This window comes from Elephantulus edwardii, unplaced genomic scaffold (genome assembly GCF_000299155.1).
Source record: "Elephantulus edwardii isolate Elephantulus edwardi_28Jun2011 unplaced genomic scaffold, EleEdw1.0 scaffold00335, whole genome shotgun sequence".
Classification (NCBI taxonomy): domain Eukaryota; kingdom Metazoa; phylum Chordata; class Mammalia; order Macroscelidea; family Macroscelididae; genus Elephantulus; species Elephantulus edwardii.
Window position 1 is genome coordinate 1254744 of NW_006400085.1, and position 5293 is coordinate 1260036.

Genomic DNA, 5293 nt, shown 5'->3' on the forward strand with positions numbered 1-5293 from the left:
GACATTGACAATTAGTATATTTATACATACATACATTTTGAAAGATATATACGAATGTGCTTTTTGTTATTATTGTGTACATTTGAGTCAGAACCAACTCATAGCTGAGCCTCCAGTAGGTTTTCAGAGACAGTAAATTACATGGAAGGAGATTGCTCATCTTTCTCCCACAAAGCAGCTGGTAGATTTGAATTGTGTGTCAGAAGTTCTAAAAAGATATGTGTATACATACATGTTGTTATGTGCCATGGAATTGACTGTGATTCATGGCAGCCATACGCACAATAGCTTTTAATTCAGTCCAGTCCTAAGTCAATTTTAACATTTCTTACACTCTTCCTCCCCTACATTGTTCCTCCGCCCTTCCAAGCATGATTCCCTTCTGCAAGGCCCCACATGGTCCCTCCTGGAAACATGCCCAAAGTTTATGAAGTAGAACTTAAAAATCCTTGCTTCCAAGAAGCAATTTCGTTTCACCCTTTCCAAAATGGACTTGTTTACTCTCTTAGAAGTCCATGGTATGTTCAATATTCTTCTCCTGCACCTCAACTCAATGACATCAATTCTTCTTCTATAATGCTTAGTCATTGTCTAGCTCCTGTTGTGTAGCAAGGAATTGCAAAGACCACGGCCTGGATCTGGCACTTCTTAGTCTCTACACTGGTATTTTTGGTCTTCATCACTCTGGAAAGGTTTCTAACACAACAGCAGATTTGTCTAATAAAATACGTCTTACTTACATACACATACACACACTCACACGATAAACAGAAGATTTCAAAGGACGATTTGAGATGACAAAGCACAATATCATAACAGAATGTGCAAAGAATTACAGTTGGAAAATATTAAAAAGAACTCTTTTGGCATTTCTCAAACTGAAAAAAAGCACAAAATTAAATTCAAGTCCTGAGTTGTAATACTGAGAGAAGCAACAGAGAAAATTTTAAATAATCCACATAGTATCAAAAGAAGATAAAGGTGTTTCAAAGAGATAGAAAAGTCACTTGGCAAATATATTTGGAAGGGAAAAAGACTGTGAGTAAGAAAAGCACTTCTCAAAAACAAAAATGTAGTGAGAGTCATAGCACTCCCTTTTTCTCAAAACTTACTATTCAGCTTTAATAAGCAAAGCAAGGTTGTATTAGTACAATGACAAACATAGACAAATGGAACAGAGTTGGGAAACCAGAAATTTACCTATCTAACTATAATCTACTGGTGTTTAACAAGGGTACAAAACCTATTAAATGAGGAAATGGCAATTTCTTCAACAAATAGTAGTGGCAAATTTGGACTTCTATCTGCAAAGAAGATGAAACAGGATCCACATCTTACATCATACAAAAAAATGAACTCAAGGTGGATGTAAAACCTAGGAGTAACACTTCAAACGATAAAGATCCTAAGAGATAAAACGAGACCAAACTTAGGAGCCCTAGCTTATGGCATAAATGTTGTTGTTGTTATGAGCCATCGAGTCACTTACGACTCATAGCGACCCTAAACTCTGCTCTGTCTTGTGCCGATCGCACTGCTTCTGACACTCCCATCCCGATTTCCCCAATCACGGAATCAATCCACCTCATAGAGGGCCTTCCTTTCCTGCGCCGTCCCTCCACCCTCCCAAGCATGATGTCCTTCTCCAAGGACGGGTCTCTCCTCACAACAAGTCCAAAGTATGTTAGACAGAGCCTCAGAATCCTTGCCTCCAAGGAGCCACCCGGTTTAACCCTTTCCAGGATGAATCTGTTTGTTTTCCTAGCAGTCCATGGTACTCTCAGTACTCTTCTCCAGCATCACAGCTCAAAGGCATCAATTCTCCTTCTATCCTCCTTGGTCATTGTCCAACTCTCTAATGTATAACAAGTGATCGCAAAGACCATGGCCTGTATCAGACGCACCTTAGTCTCCAGAGAGACACCATTGCTCTTCAGTACTTTAGAGTGGTCCCTAATAGCAGACTTTCCCATGGCAATGTGCCTTTTAATTTCCTGGCTACTGGTGGCAAGAGTGTTGTCTGTGGAGCCAAGCAAACTAAAGCGGTGAACAATCTCAGTCTCTTCACCATCCATCCTGATGCTGCCAATTAGCCCAGTGGTGAATAGGGCTTGTAAATATATCCAGAAATGCACAGTCAGGAGAGGACACAATTGATGAAAGGAATGTTTTAAAAAATTAAATCCCTGTGTATATATAAAAAACCCCTTTTCCCCCAATAGGATGAAAAGAAAACCTACAGAATGGGGGTGGGGGAAAACAACCCAAAAACATTTGGCAATGCTGCCTCTGACAAAAGTCTTATAACAAAAGTTATAAAATACTACAGGACCTCCACAACGAAAAGACTGATAACCCAATCACAACATGGGCTAAAGACACAGATCTTTTACAAAGGAAGACATTCAGATGGCAGATACATGAAGAAATGCTCAAAATCACTGACATTAAATCAGCAATGAGATTCCACCTCACTCCAGTAGAAGAAGCAACATTTAACAAAGAAACACGAAATAAACATTGGAGATAGTTGAACTCTCAGGCAGCACTGCTGGTAGGATTGTAAAATGGAACAACCACTCAGGAACATACTTTGGAGGTTTCTCAAAAAAGCTGAACATGGAGATCTCCAATGACTAGCTACTCCACTTCTAGGAATACGCTCCAAGGAAAATAGAACTGAGACATGAGCAAAGATTATACACCTATGGTCTTAGTAGCATTGTTCACAATAGCAAGAAAATCGAAACAGCCCAAATGTGTATTTAGAAATTGTGATACATTCACACAATAGAATAATACTACGCAACACGAAGGAACAATGAATTTATAAAATAATAAACAACATAGGAGAGTCTAGAGAGCATAATTCTGAGTGAATTAAATCAATCTCATAAGGACAAATACTGCATTATTGTATATTTTTTCTTGTAAAACCAGAAACATAACTAGTAAAATGTGTATAAAAGTCCAAAATAGCGGACTGTTACCAGCAGAAAGCTGAAGCAGTTTCCATACCTCTCAACATACACAAAAAATAACTCAAAATGGATTAGAGCCTTAGGGGTAAAGGCCCAAACAATAAAGACCAAAAGAGGCAAAATGGGATCAAGCTTAGATAGCCTGTTGTTGTGTACAATTAAGTCAAAACAGACCTATTTACTGACCCTCCATCAGATTTCCAGAGGCAGTTTATTGCACAAGAGGAGATTGTTCACCCCTGGAGCAGCTAGTGAGATTTGAACGGCGTGCCTTCAGTATTGCAATGTAGTTTCTTGCCACTAGGCCGCCAGAGCTCTGTTACAAGTCCTAACCCATGGTTTAAAAAGGCTGGCAAATATAGCCAGAAATACACAGTGGTTGTTTTTGTTATGGGCCATCAAGTCACTTAGGATTCATAACAACCCTATTTACAACAACTGTGAATCTTGCTGTATTCTGAGTCAATGAAGAGGATAAAATTGATGAATAGGACCTTCTAAAGATTAAATCCTTGTGCACATAAAAAAACTTTTCCAAACAAAGTGAAAAGAAAACCTACTGACTGTTACAGGGTCACCACAAAAAAAAAAAAGACTGATAACCCAATTACAAAATGGACAAAAGACATGGAAATACTTTTCACAGAGGAAGACATTCTGAAGGCCAACAGACACATGAAGAAATATTGAAACTTGCTGGCAGTAAGAGAGATGCAAATCAAAACCACAATGTGTTATCATTTCATTCCAGTAGCCATGACAAAGTTTAACAGGAGAGCAAGCAATATATGTTGGAGAGAATGTGGAGAGGTGGGAACCCTCATACATTGTTGGTGGAATTGTAAAATGGTACAGTCATTCTTGATGGCAGTTTGGCATTTCCTCCAAAAGATGAACACAGAAATTACATATGAATCCCAGCTTTTCCATTGCTTGGGCTATTCCCCAAGAAAATTAGAACTGAGACACAAATGGAGATTTGTAAACCAATCTTAGTAGTAGTGTTATTAACCATCGCAAGAATATGGAGTCAGTCCATATGTTCAACCACAGTGCAATGTATTGAAAAACTGTGGTACATTCTCATGATGGGATACTACACAGCATTCAGGAGCAATGATTTTAAAAATTACTACATAACTTGGGAAGGATGGAAGAGGATTGGGAAATCATTTATGCTAAGTGAACTAATTCTGTCTCATAAAGACATATATAAGATAATTATTATAGAAATAGATGACTATGAGGATCCAAGGGGGCCTAGAAGGAGAGGAGTTAGGATGTGCAGGGGGCATATCACAGGGTTGAATAATTTGATGGGTGGAGGGAGAGGTGGGTAAGGAAAATGGGAAAGATTAGGTTGTGATTTGGAAAGATATTACAATGTAAGTATAGTTCAGTGTTGATTAATTTTATAAAGTATAATGAATGAAATTATTGTATGAAACACAATGTGAATAAAAAATGTATATGAAATTTTTAAGCAAGCCAACATAGAATAAAAATTTATTTTTTTAAAAACGTCCAAAAGTGGAAGGTTTCAGAAGGGGGGGGGATAAGTTGGAAGCAGAAGGATGTGGGTATGCAGGGGGAGCGATGATTAATCACGGGGTTGTACAATTTGTTGGGTGGGGGATGAGGGAAATTGAAAGAATTTGTTCTTGAAAACAATGTATTCAAATTTTGTAAATAAACTAGCAAAAATTTTTTAAAAATGTAGAGATTATCATAAAAAAGAAGAGGGGTATTATTTTTAATTTTTTTAATTGAACCAGTTTTCTATTTTGCTTATTTTCTCCTATTTTAATTGTCATTAAGTATAATTTTATCTTAAAAAAACAAAACAAAAGTGGAGGGGAAAGGGGAAATGCCTAGGATAACAAAGTGTGATGGGTGAAAGGAGGATGGTAAAGGAATTAGGTAAAATCAAATGGGGGACTGAAAAGATAGGGTAATAGTAGACATAGATCAATGGTGATTAATTTTATAAACACAATGTATATATAAATGATTGTATGAAGCACAATGTGAATTAAGGAATGTGTCAAACACAATGTATGTGAATAAAGCACAATGTATATAAATTTGTTGTTATTATGTGCTTTTGAGTCGCTTGTGACTCATAGTAACCCTCTGTACAGCAGCCCTAAACTCTGCTCTGTCCTGTGCCAATCACACTGTCTCTGACACACCCATCTCGATTATCCCAGTCACTGAGTCAATCCACCTCATAGAGGACCTTCCCCTCCTGCGCTGTCCCTCCACCCTCCCAAACATGATATCCTTCTCCAAGGACCAGTCTCTCCTCACAG